Here is an 18,342-nt window from a genome sequence, read left to right as displayed (position 1 = left end):
GGGAGAGAAGAAGCAGTCTGGTAAAGACAGGCTAATTGAAGTGCTGTGATTAGGCAGGAGCTCGTCATCTTAAGATAATTTGGGACAGCTTCCACCTTTCTATGACTAACTACGGAGTGGTGGAGCTGCACCAGATTGTTTCTGCAGTTCTCTGCTTGGTGTTTGGACTCTTTTCTAATTATCATCAGTGCGTGTTTAGGAGTTCAGTTTTTTCTTTATTCCAAAATGTGATTAATGTCATAGAGGTTCCAGCTTCTCAGGACATTGTAAATAAAGTTCTTTGTCTGTCTGTCTGTGTGTCTGTCCAGATCGTAGGGGAACATGGTAGGTTGTGACCCCTCCCCGTTTGACTCAGTTTTGCACACCAGCCATTAAGTTTGCACGATGTTCAAACATGCAACAAGAAAGAGCTCCATGTATTACAAAGTGCTCACTGGGCAAGCGAGAGAGAGAAATTATGAGCATCCAACCAGGGAAGTTAACGCGACGCACAGTTATGGTTGTCTATTGTTGGTGCGATAACACAAACAACTTAATACGGGCACACAATTTATCCACGGGTAGGTACCATTCTGAGAGCCTATCATGCAGGCACTGGGACCTCGGAAACGGGAGCAGCACAACGTTAGCCATCTGTGCGGAGTTCCTTCGTGAGCACGAAACCTTTCCTGTATTGATGGCGAACGCACATCTGGCCTGTTTGCGCATCACTCAATTGCCTCTCCGCACTGAAGCGCATGATAATTCCCAGATTGAATTGAATTCTGGTGCTTGACATGCCAAAAGCGTGATTTGATTATTAGGCATACCGTATGGGGGGGGGGGGGGTCTCCGGCTTAATTATGACTATGTGGGATTGTTTAACATGCACCCAATGTCCAATGCAAGAGGATTCTGCATTGAACCCCTGTCTGAATGCGAGCACCACGGTAGAGATCGAACTTTCGACTCCAGCTCAGCAGCACAACATCATAGCCATAGTAGATTGAAGTTCTGAGTAAGCGAATAACTAAGCAGACATATGACAGTGCAAAAGGAGCAAAAAGAAATGCAAGAACAGCTCTAATTTTGTTAGCAACCAAGCACAGTATAGGAAGCACAAGGAACACCTTCATGGCTAAATATTTGTTTTCGAAATAAACTAGATATGTCAAAAACGAGGAGCAGGAACGAGGGGCTCAAAAAAAACGAAAAAAATTATGCGGATCCTACGCACTGTGGTATTCGATGTAAGCGAAGCTTTCGGTGTTATTTGCTTTGATTGATGATAATCTGCGTTAACGTTGACGGTAGATATTTAATCTCTTCAACATTTAGTTCAATGCGTGAGCAGTAAGTTAATGTTAAACGTTACTTCGCGTGCATCAGTGTTGTTTATCTCCGTAGTAGACAGAACGCACAGGGAGACGTATTTGCTTGAGGCATTGCTGTGCGCCATTGTTCATAATTTCTGATTGGGTTGAGCATGGTCATTGCCTCACATGGCACATCGAATCGCGTCAGAAGTGTTTAATTAAAATTGAATTATAGGGCCGATTGTGGCCACAAAACCACAATCGAATTATGAGGCACGCCGTATTGGCACACTCCAGATTAATTTTGACACCTATGTTCTGTAACGTGCACCTAAATCTAAGTGCACAAGCATTCTTGTGTTTCGTTTCCGTCGAAATGCTGTTGCCGTGGTCGGGAACGAACCCGCGACCTCGAGCGATCCCATAGCCCCGAAGCTACCGTGTCCTGTCTTACACCAATTCCAATTTTCCAAGAGCGTGGATAGCTCAACACTAATCGGAGCTCGTGGTTCTGCGAAAGGTCAAAATTCTTAAATAACAACGCATTGCGGTCACCGCTGCTCTATACAATCATTTAAATGGACAGGGGCAGCCTCTTTGACCATGACACAGAATCACTTTTCTTCCGTCATGTTACACGTCTCTTAGCACCGACAAGTCAACTAACCTTCGACGACGTAATCATTCAACTTGTACAATCTATACTGCCGTCCCTCAGGGTCATTGCGTGGGGTACACGGACGCAACGGTAATTCCACAAGGAAAATGTGTCTCCTTGGTAAGCCCTGGTCATCCGTGAAGTAAATATCCACCTATGCCACCAAAACAACGTATTTTCTATAACTGGAAGAATCTCCTCCTTCTCTATTTTGACTAGTCTATTGACAGTTGAGACGACCAAAAATTTGAGCGAGGTAATTATTCATTGTTAAGGCTATCAGAAAAAACAGAGACGAAAAAGAGATCAGAAGCACAATTATATTTTTCTTGATTTCTTTAAAGTGACAGATTTGACCCCGGCTCAGAGAATTTGACAACTTACTATTGTATTCGTTCATTCTCATTTTTTCCTTCTTTTTTACTGTTACCACGCAAACAAGATAGTGATTAATACAAGAGCTCTACCGCTACGACAACCACAACAGGCGGCGACAGTTGTGACATGTTCATCTTGAAAGTGAATACAACAGCTGTCATGTTAAAATGGGGTTACCGCTATCATGGAGGTGCGGCCATAATAACTTAGGCTATATTGCCGCACATTCCAAAGCTCCTTCAGCGAGCAGCTGCGAGCTACTTCATGACTCTGCCGTCGTCCGCCCCAACTTTAATCGGTTCACATTTAAAGCATAAAACGGCACTTCTCGTGATGCGACCTGACCACTGAGTGACTCTTTGTTCCTGCGCTAGAATTCTAAGCTATTTCTGCCCGTTTTCTTTGCATTATAGTGCACAGCAATAAATAGCACATCGCAATACATTTCTTTTATTTTCCCTGGGACAAAATTTTGTTTACCTTTTTATGTACTTCATAGTGACGACAAATTAATTATCTTCCCAAGCGGACATAATTTGCCAAAAAAGAAAAGAAAACGGCAATAAATTCTCTAATGCACATTCACATCACTTATGTGTTATCAAGAAAAAAGTCACAGGGCAGTTACGAGTGTCAAACGCGAAAGTTTAGGCATTAGCTATGCTCCGGGCTAGGACCTTTCGCTCCCGATCTCGAACTTGTAATATGTCGCTTGGTGGTACGAAGGTCCTCGTTTCTCAATGAAAATTAAGTGTAAAGGATGTTTTATAGCGTTCTGGTTTAAAAGACTCCACTCCTAGCTCGTGCTTAAGTTCTCGCTGGCTTTTTAAGCATACACTGGGGCAGCCGGGCAAGCCGCGGCCGCTCCTGCATGCGCCATCTGTTTAAAGCCGCGCGGCGGCAAACGGCCGCGCCCACCGGCTCACGAAGTAAAAGGCTGTGCTTGACAGTGGTGACGCAAAAGTTCCACAACGCTACCGGTGCAATCGGTGTGTTCCCGCTGTTTCGGGTAAAGTCGATGGTGTAAAACCGGTAACGCGTGTAAAGCTGGTGAAATCGTTAGCCGCATGCGCACGTTACCCGTACTAGACGGGTTGGCTGTACACACGTAAGGATCTTGTTTGCAGATACCCACTGTCTTACGACAAGGTTTACGTTGGCCCAACTGGGAGGCGTATCATTGCTCGCTTGCGGGAAAATTGCGATTCGCCAAACATACGCTCAGATTTCTCATTTAACGAGTCATTGTAGGTCATAAGGGTGTTCACAGATTTAAATAACGCTTTCATACTTATTAAGGCACATGAACCAGCGCACTCGTACATTGTCGAAGCTTTCCAGATTAAAATGCATGCGTAGTGCCCTGCAAGCCAGCCATCCATTATCATAACTAAGCAGGAGTTTGTTATTCCTGATAACTCATAACTGCAGCTTACACATGTAACCGTTGCTTTTGTCACCCTACTTTATCTGTCTGTTTCTGGTGGTGGTTGTTGTTACCTTTTTTTTTGCTAGCTGCACACAGGTGGGAACGTTTTTTTTTACCTTGTATATTTAATAGGTACAGGTTCTCATGAAACAATTTTTTTTAGTTGGATGCGGGAGCATAGGTAGGCAGGCAGCCTATGTCAATAAACCTTCACTTGAAAGACAGTGCTCGTGTCATTCCTACTTATTTGTCTCCGTCTTTCTGCTTTCTAAATCACGAATCTATTTCAACTTGCCCGGTATTCTATCTCATTTTGCACATACGAATTCTGGAGGATTGACCAAGAATAAGCAGATACTCATGTCGCATATACCCAGTGCCCCATTACTGGGACATCTTGTATATAGGAAATTTAAGAAAATTAATGACGCCGTCGAATATTGGGTGCTCTCTTGTTAGGAAGGGTTTCCGCTTTAAAGATACCAATGAGCGTATATTATATATGCGTAGGGTTACTATTTATCGTTTTATTGGGCGCAATAGAGGTACTCAAACGCGCACTGCTTTGTCACTCAGGATTTCGTGCTACTTACATAACTTACAACTACACACCAATGAAGCACATCCGCTGGAAAAGGCAATAGGAACCTTAGCTTCAATATGTTATCTTGTGCGTACCCTCATTAAACGTGCAAGAGATACTCAACGCAGCTGGTGTTCGGTCACGTCGTAGAGACATATCATCTCTTATCGCGCGCGGCAATATTGCAGGGTTTCCTTATCGGCGCGCACTTCTTCAGCTCGGAACCTAGGCGAAGAATATTCAGCTCACCCGCAGTGGTTTCTCAGTAGCTATGGTGATGGGCTGCAGAGCACGAGGTCGCGGGATCGAATCCCGGCCACGGCGGCCGCATTTCGGTGGGGGCGAAATGCGAAAACACTCGTGTGCTTAGATTTAGGTGCACGTTAAAGAACCCCAGGTGGTCGAAATTTCCGGAGTCCTCCACTACGGCGTGCCTCATAATCAGAAAGTTGTTTTGGCAAGTAAAACCCCATAACTTAATTTTTTTAATATTCAGCTCGGCTCGGAATGGCTCATTTGCATCCGCTTGAGTCCTCTTCTGTTAAACGCAGCGAAACTGTGCTTATTGCAAGGCAAATGCCAGAGTGTCATTGGAAGGTTGCACGTCACGTGATACTCATGTTGCGAGTCGGCGAGACGTATGCTTAGTGCCTTGTCACATTGTGCTTTCACGGAAGGAATTACGGTTATTCAAATAACGGTGTTGCACGAGTTTTCGCCGTCTTTTCCAGAACCATAACGCAGCTAATCCGACTTTTGCATGTCATGGGTGGAAAGCGAGCTTCACAAGTGACCATATATTGTATTTCAATGTCACCGCTTTGTTAGCGCTTCTAACCGGCATTGTTTTAGAGCGCAGCTCTTAAGCGCCCGTTCTTTCGGCGAGCGTCGGCGTTGTCTCGTAACCGAGCGAACGAGCACAGCAAAAGAAGAAAGCGAACGCGGAGCGCAGCAAGGGATGAGAGAAGCGAGGAGGAAAGCGGAGGAGGAGGGTATGGCGAATGGGTGAGAGGAAAAGCGTAGTGCGGCGACGGTGGCTCCGAGATGGCGCTAGAGTAGCGCGCGTCGACTGGGAGGTCAGTCGGCGGCGGCTTCTTTGAACCGCGCCCACGCGCCACCAACGCGCTGCCTCTCACGGACTCCCGATTAGCGATGCATTGTCATAACTCTTCGCTCCGTTTGCAACGTCCCCGCGAGAGAGAGATTGTCCGCGCCAGCCAATATATGGCGAAAGTTGAAAAAAAAAAGATGAAAGTAGCTAGAAGACTAGATAAAAAGGACCATGCGAGGCGGAGACGCTACATCTGCGCATTATTACTTGTGCGAATCCGCATTACTTTCGGGTAACCCTAAGAGAAACATTACTGGCACAAACCGAAGTATACAGAAGCAATAAAATTTAACTCGAGTAAATGGTATCCGTGACTTTGCCCCCGAGAATTACACGCTTTCTCGCAGGAACCAGATTTTTGTTTGTTCTATGCTTCCATATGGCAGGAAGGGCGGTGAAGCTCTGCTGTATTTCTTTGCGACATCTACGCATTTTGTCTATGGGACCTGCAACTAAGACGTTCGCTCAACTTACTCGCAGGTTAGCAACTCAAGCCTGCACAATACAAAGTACAACTATATATATATATATATATATATATATATATATATATATATATATATATATATATATATATATATGTATATATATATATCGATATATATTGTGGGAATTTATAAGCTATTCTTTGTCATCTGCACATGATCATCATCAAGTGGTGGAGTGTGCTCTTCGGTCCTCCGTTCTCTGACTCCCCGCTCAACCTCCTGGAGCTTCGATCGGGTCGCCGATTGTGCCAGCTGTCCGCCAGCATGTCGCAGGACGAGCCAACAGGCACTTCTACTTCCACCACCTCGGCCTCGGCTACCCCAGCCTCTCCGTGTTGGGTTGTCAGTGGCCCGCATCAACACTGAAGCACGGCAATAGGACCGCAAGCAGCATTACGACGCCTCTCACCGCGTCGTGTGCTTCCGCCCTGGCGAGGAAGTGCTACTCCGGACACCAGTTCGTACTCCTGGCTTGTGTGACAAGTTTCAGCTTCGGTTCATCGGCCCCTACATAGTCTTGGAGCAGACTTCTCCGGTTCACTATCGCGTGGAACCAGTTATTGTTCCAAATGACCGCCGCTGCCGCGCCGCTGAGATTGTCCACGTTTCCCGTATGAAGCCTTTCACGAGACGTTCACCGCCCCTTTGAATTGCGGCCAGGATGGCCGCTCTCGCGCGAGGGGACATTAGTGTGGGAATTTATAAGCTATTGTTTGTCATCTGTACATGATCATCATCAAGTGGGGTTCATATGGGGTTCTTCTTCATCATCGCTTGTGGGGCTGGCTCTCGAGTGTGATCCGTGCTGTGGGCGTGGTCGGTTCGCCCAGTCTTTGACGCCGAATAAACGTCGTGTTAACTGCTGCGTCACAAGAATATATATATATATATATATATATATATATATATATATATATATATATATATATATATATATATATATATATATATATATATATTGTGACCCTTTATGCGAACTGTCTATCGACTCCAAGGGCACCAGAGAACTGAAAGAATGCCAACATTATACTAATCCGCAAAAAGGGAGACGTAAAAGAATTGAAATATTACAGGCCCATTAGCATACTTCCAATATTATATAAAATATTCACCAAGATAACCTCCAACAGAATAAGAGCAACACTAGACTTACGTCAACCAAGAGAATAGGCAGGTTTCAACAAGGGATACTCTACAACGGGTCACATCCATGACATCAATCAGGTAATCGAGAAATCCGCAGAGTACAATCAGCTACTCTATACGGCTTTCACACATTACAAAAAGACATTTGATTCTGTGGAGATACCAGCATTCATAGAGGCATACGTAAGCAAGGAGTCAAGGAAGCTTACGTAAACATCTTGAAAAGTATCTACAAAGATTCCACAGCTGCCTTAATTCTCCACAAGAAAAGTAGGAAGATACCTACAAAGAAAGGGGTCAGACAAGGAGACACAATCTCTCCAATGCTATTCACCGCAAGCTTGTAAAAAGTATTCAAGCTATTGAACTGGGAAGGCTTAGCTGTAAGGATCAACGGCGAATATCTCAGCAACCTTAAATTTGCAGATGACATTATCCTGCTGAGCAACACTGGAGACGAGTTAAAACAAATGATTGAGGAGCTTAACAAAGAGAGTATAAGAGCGGGGTTGGACGATTAATATGCAGAAGACAAAGATAATGATCAGTAGCCGGGCAAGGGGACGAGAGTTCAGGATCGCCAGTCAGCCTCTAGAGTCTGTGAAGGAGTATGTTTACCTAGGTCGATTATCACAGGGGACCCTGATCATGAGAAGTAAATTGACAGAAGAAAAAAAATGGGTTGGAGTGCATTCGGCAGACATTGACAGATCCTGACTGCAAGCTTACCATTATCATTAAAAAGAAAGGTGTACAATCAATGCATTCTACGGGTGCTGACATATGGGGCACATACTTGGAGCCTGACAAAGAAGCTAGAAAACAAGTTAAGGACCGCGCAGAGAGCGATAGAACGAAGAATGTTAGGCGTAACGTTATAGACACAGGAAGAGAGCGGTGTGGATCATAAGCAAACGGGGATAGCAGATATCCTAATTGACATTAAGGGAAAGAAATGGAGCTGGGCAGGTTGTGCAATGCACCGGTTAGATAACCGTTGGACATACAGAATGGGTGCCAAGAGAAGAGAAGCGCAGTCGAGGACGGCAGGAGAGTAGGTGGGGTGATGAAATTAAGAAAATCGCAGGCGCTAGTTGGAATCGGTCGGCGCAGGACAGGGGTAATTGGAGCTCACAGGGAGTGGCCTTCGTCCTGCAGTGGACATAAAATACCATGATGGTGATGATGCTGTGATGACGATGTGTGTGTGCGTGCGTGTGTGTGTGTGTGTTTGTGTGTGTGCGTGCGTGCGTGCGTGCGTGCGTGCGTGCGTGTGTGTGTGTGTGTGCGTGCGTGCGTGTGTGTATGTGTGTGTGTGTGTGTGTGTGTGTGTGTGTGTGTGTGTGTGTGTGTGTGTGTGTGTGTGTGTGTGTGGTACGCAACGTACAGAAAACTCGAAATTAGCTTAAACAAGGAGTAATTATTTATATATAGACGAAATATCCGAACAGAGCAGTCTGGCCGACGGCCGTTTCTTTTGCTCCTAATTGGAAAACCACGACAATGCTCGATCAATAGAGCTCCGGCCTTCGAATTTTTCTTTGTATTGCCAATAAGACTGCTGAAAGAAAAATATACGTACCTAGACAATATGCAGCGAGAACAACGGCTGGCTTGTGGTTCACTGAAATGGGTTGTAGATTGACTGAAGGAAGGGGCAGGTTTATTTATTTATTTATTTATTTATTTATTTATTTATTTATTTATTTATTTAGCGCAACATCAGGGCCACTACGGCATTATAGAGGGGAGTGGTTACAAGCAAAATGGGTAAATTCAACAAAGTGGAGTTATCGCTTTTGAGCACTGCGCTATTGTTTTGTGTGGAGTTCTGTCATACTTATAAGAGAGAGAGAGAGAATCAACTTTTATACTGAGCCCTTAGTAAAGGTTGGTGCACGCTGGCACAAGATGGGCTGGAACCTTCTTCTCAGGTCCCATATGCGTCCAAGAGTTCCTGGCCCCTAGCCGCCAGCGCGAGCTGGGTCGGTAGGTTGGGGCTGGACAACAAGGTCTCCCATCGCTCGGAGGGGGGGGTTGGGGCTTATAACGCACGCTGCACCAGCGAAACCACTGATTTGGCTCCATTCCGGGGAATATTAATTAAATATGTTTCAACTGAATAATCATGAGATCACATCGACTGAACACGTAATGGGGGCACCTGCCGATATTTCTTTTGAAATGAAGTGCAGCTGATCCACTGGTTTTATTTTTCATTGTTTCTTTCTTTCTTTTTCTTGGTGGCCTGAGTAAGGAAAGGAACACGTAGAAGGTTTATTATTGCCAGCTCGGGTGTGTGGTATTTTCCATTACCTCGAAGCTCCCTCAGTGAAAAAGAAAAATGAGGATGGTAACACTTCTTGGTTTTCTTAGATACCTAAAGAGCCGGTTTCGATGCTTGCAGTCTTTCACAAGTACGTAACCAATATTTCCCGCCCAAGAATAAAAACGTTTAGGTAAACCGCGTTACCGACTAAATTTTTTTGGCTCGTATTCACAAAAATATTATTCTGACACAGGTGTTTGTCAATGTAGATGTCAGTCAATTGCGATATTAGGCATAATAACGCAGACTGCCGAAAAATGTCAAACAAATCTTACACACAAATATTTTGGGAAAGTGGCATTTGTATTCTATATTCATTGTCGCAAGTAGGTAAACATTTAAATGTGCATCTTGCTGGAAAGCCCGGAAGCAGTGTGCCTCTGGCTACTGCATTTGACTCATACTAGAAATATAATTTTGTTTTTCTATTTCATTACCACTGCTTCTCCTTTCAGTTTGAGTTCTTCGCAAATTTCAGAAGCCGTCCTGTTCCTTTCGAAGCTGCCGGCAATCATCTTTTAGGGGCAGCAATAGCTCGATGGGAACTAAAACGAAAAACAATAATCCAGTGCCCTTCCAGGTATTATTTATGAGCTATTTCCTGTCACCGTGCATGAGGCAATCGCACGTAGAAAGTGACTGTTAAACTCGTTAGCATTGGAATGGTATGACAATAAATAGATTTTCATTCTGCTTTTGGCTTCTGGAACGCTATATTGATAAGGTGGCAGTCTTCGTGCAGTTTCTCGACAGTCCGAGCCATGCACTAGCTAGGTCGGCTGCGTGGGAAAATTGGCGGCAAATTCCTGCGTGAGGGCTTGCTATTGTAGGATGGTAATTGTGGAATGGTCATCCTCTGTCTTTCTAGACACGATTAAATTTTATTCTGTTCTCGAACGGCCAGCTATTGTTGGAGCATAATGTCACCAACTCGTTTTCTTCACATAAGACGGGAGAAACCTCGCATTTCCTGAAAAACGTCACTAGGAGATCAAGTGAGCGAGTGAGGTATTTGAAAACACAGCCTAGCCTCCAGCAAATGTGCCTGAATGACAAAACAGTGTTTGAACGTCACAGTAAGCGTTCTGCTCATACAAAAAAATGTATCATTTTCCTGCGTATCCATTTCTTCCTTGTGCAGAAATATATATACGGAAATACAGAACGTCGCTGTTGGGTGGGAAGCAAACATCGAAGCAGGAAGCACAGCCGCCGCATAGCAGGTTTGCTTGCTTTGCATACATATTACATGTGCGCTGCGGATCCTTTCAAGAGACACGCTTCTGAGCCCGTCCAAAGAGAGATTGCGCTTTTAGAGATCTCCGATCTAGAAGAATCACGAACGGAGGGGGTGAATGTCGCTTGTGTAGCAGTATTTATTTTCCTCTTTCTTCGAATCTTTCTTTTTCATTCGTTGGTTTGCTTTCCTTTTGTCAATGCGTTTACATTGAGATGACTTTGTTTATCACATTCCGTAGGATACTTCTTATGCACTTCTGATCCTTCGTCTTCAAACCAGGAAGTGTTTATCAACGCATTTCATACTGAGTTATGACTTTAAATATTTGCTGATTGCTTCAGTAATGATGTAGCTTTGTATTGGGCAATGAGTTTGTTGGAAATAGTTCCATTGTTTCTGAAGTATACTCTTGCCTGAATAATCTGGAGCAGTAGTAATTCTAGCACCGTTATGTTTGCATGAGTGATTCTCACACTCTATGTTACAATATTTCAGGAGACTTCCAATCGCGTCGAATAAACACTTGTTCATTTCATTGTCTATAACCGCAGATGTTCGCGTAATTTCTTTCAGCCCGTCAGCTCTGCCACGGTACACAAGAGAGAAATCTCTCTACTGAAAAGCCGAATGATTAGCCAGCGCATTTTCGCCTAAGCTACTCTGCATGGAATGGGACGAAGGTGAAGAAAGGTCCTAAATGAAGGAGATAAGAAGAAAAATGAAAAGGACGAGGTGCAGGTCTTCTGAGCTCTGTTCAGTTTGCTGTCCTCGCTGAAGAAGTCGAAGGCTTTTACTGCATCGAAAAGTTCATGGAAGATGGCACCCCCTGGTACGTGATGCGGCGCAACAGAACTGATGACTCTCCGGAAATAGTTTAGTCGGAACTTCTGCTTCAGGTCAAGACATTATTCCCCAATGTCGCAAGTGCCATTGAGGTAGCTCTCGCTTTGCCAGCCGCAACCCGCACTGTCGAACGCTCCTTCAGTACAACGAGGAGAGTGGGAACCTGGTTACACTCAACAATTATAAACGACAGGCTGAACGGCCTTTGTAAGATGAGTGTGCTCCGAGAGCGTATAATAAAACATCAGAGTGAAACATCAGAGTGACCTTATCACCACTATCATCACGTAATTTGCCTAGAAAAACCTAAGAAATGTCTGCAGCTGCTATTCAAGGAATTGTGACTGACTGCACTTACATGTTGGTGAACATATTGGGCGGTGTGCTGGCGATCGATTCGCATGAGTCGAGAACCTGCCACGCAGCGAGGCTTATCACGTCTTTTCATGAAATAATAGTAACCTTTCACATTTTGCTTACTAAATTTGATTCTTTGTTCATTAATAAGTTATGATGTATCTCCAGAAGCACGGCACTAATTTGCTGTTTCTAATCGCTGTTTCGTGTGCGTAGTTTTGGTCGCAAATAATGACTTTTTTGTGTTAACCTACCGTCCGTCCGTCCGTCCCCTCTTCCCTTTGCCAAACGATGACCCCTACCCCCCGCATGCAAAAAATTTGCGAACGTCCTTGACAGTAGTGGGACCATAAACGAATCCATGGTGGACCATTAACAAATCCACTCTCCTGAGCACTTCGCTAACGCGAAACGGCTTGTCGTGCCACCTCGTTACGGCCGTGGTATATACTATTCTTTTAATCTCGGAGGCTTTGCGTAGCAGACGGAGCAACGCGTAACTGGTTTTTTGACCAGCAGTGCAAAAATTTGGAGGACGCTTAAGCTTCGCCTTTAAGCTAGAGTGAAACGCGATAGCATTCAACGATCCCTGACTGATTCTTATGCTTCCTGGCAACTGGAGCGTATGTAAACTTAATTTTTACCGGGAAACCCTGGCTCCGAATGGTATACACGAAGGCGGGCTTTATGGTAGAAACGGGGCCTCTTGCGAGTGCAGCGATGCGGCGAAGGCGAGTGCCAGTTGGAGGTATTGCAAGGAACCAGGTGCGTCGCTCCGTGGTCCCCGAGATATCCGCGCGCCGGCGCGCGCAGATGGCGGACGCTGTGGCCGGTCTGTGAATTGCAGAAACGCTGGAAAAGGGGTTTCTTTGAGTTTCGGCGTAACAGAATTATGTTTTCTCGTATAGTCAAACTACAATCTGAGAGCTATCATTCTGTAGGTTGTGTGTATGTGGCAGTTTAAGATTTTCTCACGTATTTCAGCTTGAGAAATTCAATTAGTTCAGCAAATTCCTTGCGTCGCATGGATGGTCTGGGTATGGGTGGTTCAAAAAATCTGTTTGCCGAAGCGACATCTAACGCCTGACAGCCGACACCGGATTATCTGCCCCACGGGTTTCTTGACGCTATCGCGTTAACAATGAGCTTGGTTTTCTGTCTTTTTTGAAAACACATACATATATATTACAGCAAAGCTCTATATGGCTAGCCAATTCGCCTAGTCCGTTCGTCTGTCGCCTGCACGCCGAACACTCCTCCGGCGCAACCCCATGCGCATGGGCAACAAAAAAGAAGAGAGAAGCGCGCGACTGGCTTCGCCAAGAGTGACGTCGTTGCTCTCCGTCGCAGCCAAGCGCGCTCTCAGCAGTTGCTCTCGGGCTCCAAAATGGGTAGGCCACGCCTCATATGTACTCCTGAGGAGGAGGTAGCTTTCGATCAGCAGTGCCGCGAGCAGAACCGGGAATGAGCTCATCTACGCCGTGCCGATGCTGCAGCCCGGGCACAAGAATAGACCGTACAGCCGAGTGCAAGCAGTAACTGCGTACCGAGCATCCGTCAGGTTACCAAGCCGCCGCTTAATGAACCATTGGGATTAACCCAGTGATAAACACCGGGGCCGCACGTGTCAGCTTCGCTGGTCAACCATCCGTACGAGTGCTTGGACGGTGATTTTATTCATGTAATTGAAATACTGAGAACGTTCGTGCAATCACGAAATCAGTCAATAGTTCTTGCGGGTCCTGCAGCTTGAGACGACACTGCATGACGGCATTGCGAAAGAGAGCTGGCTATTTGTCACTGATTTGGACATAAGATTGTAAATTCTCTGTGGCATGCATTTTAATAATGTTTGGCTGACATGTTCACAGGATCGTGCCCACATCGGCAACGTTTCCTTACTAAATCCGAAAGGTGTTTCGGAGCCTCTTAAGGACTGAAATGATAAATTTCCTCTATGACACAAGAATAGACTTAGATCGCCGAGTGGAGGATGTGTATGAGAAGCAGAGGGCCACCCGATCAATTCCGCAAGGAGGACGAAAGTGAAATCTTGCAACTGAATTGTTCGACCTGCAACATGGCTCAACGTTCCGCGTTGTAAGGTTTGTAGTCGGGCATAAACTATGCGGTAGCTGGCCCATGCCGTCATCCAACTCACTCACGCTTGAGACGTGGTTGTAGGGAGGAACTTGCTCTCATCGATAATTAAGAGTACAGGATTATTTACATATTTGCATTAGAACATGAGGTACAATACCACAGTCTAGCATGACTCCCAAATGTAGCCCGAAAGACGAAGCACACAGCACACGAGCTCCAAGCACCCAGCACACGCGTGTCGAGCCCACTGCTGCTTAAAAACACTCTGTCTTCCCTAGATCTCTAGGTGAGGGAAAACTGCTGTCCAACCTTAGTCCAATCGGACCGTTCAAAGTCGTTGGATGCATAGTAGACCCGCCTTTGAGGAAGAGGGCTCACACACTCATGTACGCACTTTGGATTCGCAGAACCAGAGTTGAGCAGGTCCTCGTAGCTACGTTGTCACGCTTGACCCCAGCCGGCACCTCCTAATTCTAGAGCTGACCTCTCCGGTAGCCACCACAAGTGTCAGCAGACTGTGATGAATCCTGGGGCCCGAGGACAAACGCACCGCAAAACACCCTTTTTCAAGAAGCTCTCTTGCTGCAAATAGACCATGAGGGCCACGGTAAATCAACCAACAATACACGATCCGCCAAACGTGGCTTGACTTGCAGGCGCTGTCGACTCGACGAAGGAGCCACATGGTTGATTAACATTGCTGTGGTATCCAGTTCTCCGAAGGAAGTGCATAGTCGGTAAACTTTCCTGCCGTCGCCGGTTCCCTGAAGGACGCCACCCCCGCAGAAGGATCGAAACTACTGCAGCGGGCTGAGATAGGTTTGCAGAGCAGTACCCCTGCGAGCTGATCGTACCAGCGCACAACGTTCTGCGCGAGGTTGACGATTCACCCCATACCATGGGGGTGCCTCGGCTTGCATCTAATCAGCAGACACTTACTTACGATATCATGTGCTTGCGAGATTCGATCGTACCTCAAGATGCTGCACGCGCCAAGGACACCTTGCTTCACTGTGGGGCTTAGCGCATACTACCGGCGTTGACCGCTGAATATGATTTTAGAGCGCAGCTCTTTGGCGTCCGTTCCTGGGTTTCGCGTCGTCGTCGGCGTTGTCGTCGGCCTCGTAACCAGCTCCGCCCCCCTTTCATCCCCCCAGCGCTAGCAGCGACCGACTGATACCGCTGGATGCCGCTGACGCCGCTAGAGAGTCAAGATAACGTGACTGCATAGAACACCGTCGCCGCCATGCACAAAGAGGAGGAAGGGTCCCCCCCCCCCCTGTTCTTGCGTGGCGGATAGGGTGCTCTTCAGTTGCCGACGCGCCGGTTATTTCACGTAGGCCCCGGCACGTCGACGAATACGTGACCACCTTCCCACGGCTAGACCTGGTTCTTAGCGCTGCGGAAGCGAGGGTATCATATTGTTTGTGTCGGCATCGGCGGCGTTGTCCCTGAAACCAACTCCGCAGCTGGGGTTGACTCACTATCGGCGTCAGCGGCATCAGTCAGTCGCTGCTATCTCTTCCCTCCTCCCTTTATCGTGTTGTCCGCTTGCTGCGCGCGCTTCTGCCCCCATCGTTTGCCGCTGGGTGTACACGCCGCCCCCCTCCCCCCTCTTCCTGCGAGTCTCCGGTTGTCAAAGCGCCGACTCGAACTTAATTCCTTTCTTCGCTCCTCCTCCAATGCAACCCCTGTGCGGTGGCAATCAGAGAGCCAGATCGGTGGCGGCGGATCTGTATATGTGCACCGCCCGAGCCGAAATTGCCGCTGCCGTTCGCCCTGTGCGGTGGCAATCAGAGAGCCAGATCGGTGGCGGCTTGACATAAAGACAAACAGCAATTTCCTAACACTTATGCGGGAGAACATCCCGTTCCTCTCGCTCGTAACGCGTCCCACGGCTGTGACAACCTCGCGAGGCACTTGTATAGATCTCGTCTTTGAGAATCAAGCATTGGTGTACCAAGTCGAACATATATCAGTCTATTTCTCCGACCACAAAGCTTCCTTCATGACTGTCAAGAACTGTTAGTGGAGTCTTTGTTAAAGGAATACGTGTGAAAAATAAAAAAAAATTCTGTGATAGCGCATACATGTGTTGTTCGATTTCTTTGCCTCAATCTATCGAAAAGGTGAAACAGCTTATTTGCTGCGCTCAAATTTCGCATTAGGAAGTAACGTAATCGTCGGTAATTTTTTTGATCTCTGCATCCTATACCTTCCTTTCGAATAACTAGGACGTGGAGCCATCCTCGTCGTAATTAAAGAGATTCAATTACATCGTTGTTATTGAGTTACCGGAGGAAATCATCGATGATGCAGTGAAAAAACAACAGATGGCTCTCGGAATCATACGTCATGTTCGTATTACAGGAAAGCTACAGATGGTGGGCGTAAACCCTACTGTAAAGACATACACGGATGCTTGTTGGCGTTGACAGGCTTGCGATGGCCTTTGATAAACATGATTCCTGCTTTCACTGCGTACAATTACAGAGTTATGTTTGTAAAATTTATTTCAGCTTCTCAGCTCCACCTCGACGCGACATACCACGTGTCTGCCAGATTTTCTGGCCATGCCTTGAACATAGCCCTTTAAGAAGAATTAGTTTGTGGGGGTGCTGTGAGATACACGTTTGGAAGCAATCAAAACTATATTCTAAGTCTATCTATCAAGGTTTCACGAAGGGTGTGTAGCCTTAACTATATTAATTCTCTTGCCCCAATTTGTAACGTGCAATTCCGCATTGACCGCAGCCACTTGATGGATAGCCACATGCATGCAAAGAAATTGCAGCGCTTCTAGACATAGTCGGGGTTTCTATGGAATTTCAAGTTTGATGCTGTGAACAAGGTATCATATATCTTGGGGTCATTTAGTATTGTGCCCATATTGTTTTTTTAAACTACACTTGCCCATAGACCTACTGAGGGCAAGAGGATTAATTAGGCAGGAATTAAAAGCTTGTATGATTAGCCCAAATTCATTTCATTTCATTTTATTACCTTAAAAGCCCCATAGGGGCATTACATAAGGGGTGGGCATACATATATTTATTATACATCAGTTTAAGAATAACAGAGCATAAGTTACAACACAAGTGAAAATTAGGTACATAATTCCTTGTAGTACACACATAGATAGCATATCCCGTACATATTTTTTTATTCTAAAAAATGGTCTGTTAGTTTTTGCGTGAACGTAGGTGCACAGGTTATGGCGGCAATTTGGTGGGGCAGGTTGTTCCAATCTGTTGCTGTACGAAATAAGAATGAGCCTGAAAAAGTGGTAGTATGAGTGCGAGGGCGGCCAACTTGGTACACGTGCCCAGTGCGATGTGATATACGGGCAGCGCGAATAATGTATGGTGGTTGATTAAGTGAAGTATCATAAAACTTATGAAAAAGAGAGAGAGTTGAGATGCTACGGCGATCAGCGAGTGTAACCAGTCCGGATTCTTTTTTCAATGATGACACTCTGACATCATATGAATACGTTGAAGGGATAATCCTTATGGCACGGTTTTGCAGCTATTCAAGGGCGTTGATTAGATATGCTTGATGAGGGCTCCATACGGCACATGCATATTCGAGTTTAGGTCTGATTATGGTATTGTAGGCTAGTAATTTCACGTGCTTGGGCGCTTGCTTTAAGTTTCGTTTTAAGAAACCAAGAGATTTATTAGAAGATGAGATGACGTTAGTAATATGTGTGCTCCAAGTCAAGTCATTAGTAAGGGTAGCACCAAGGTATTTGTAAGACTGCGTAGTTTCTACGTCTACGTTATTTATTGTGTATGGGTAAGCTAGTGGGTTACGTCGGCGGGAGAATACCACTACTTCACATTTATATGGGTTAAGTGTCATTAACCAGCAATCGCACCATTGTTGCAAGCGGTTAATATCCTCCTGAAAGGAGATTTGGTCAGACATGTTAGTAATTGTTTGGCAAACGACGCAGATATATGCAGAGGTAAGTCGTTAATATATATTAAGAGGAGAGGCCCGAGAACAGATCCTTGTGGAACCCCAGGAGTTACCGGTAGGGAAACAGATGGGCTGTTGATAATAAGAACAAACTGTGAGCGGTTACTAAGGAAAGCTTCAATCCATCGCAGTATATCGGGGTGCACGTTCGCTAGAGATAGCTTTAGTAATAGTCGTTGATGTGGTACCTTATCGAATGCTTTCGCGAAGTCTAGGAATACTGCGTCTGTCTGCTGGTTAGTATATAGATTAGTGTGAAGATCATGAAGGAAAAGTGCCAATTGCGTTTCGCAGGAAAATCTCTTGTGAAATCCGTGCTGTGAAAAATGAAAACAGTTTCCTGCGTCTAAAAATTTCATAATTTCTGTATAAATGACATGTTCCATGATTTTGCAGGG

The sequence above is a fragment of the Dermacentor variabilis genome, chromosome 4 (assembly GCF_050947875.1).
Source record: "Dermacentor variabilis isolate Ectoservices chromosome 4, ASM5094787v1, whole genome shotgun sequence".
Lineage (NCBI taxonomy): Eukaryota > Metazoa > Arthropoda > Arachnida > Ixodida > Ixodidae > Dermacentor > Dermacentor variabilis.
The sequence above is the reverse complement of the archived record's forward strand: the minus strand, read 5'-3'. Positions refer to the sequence as shown.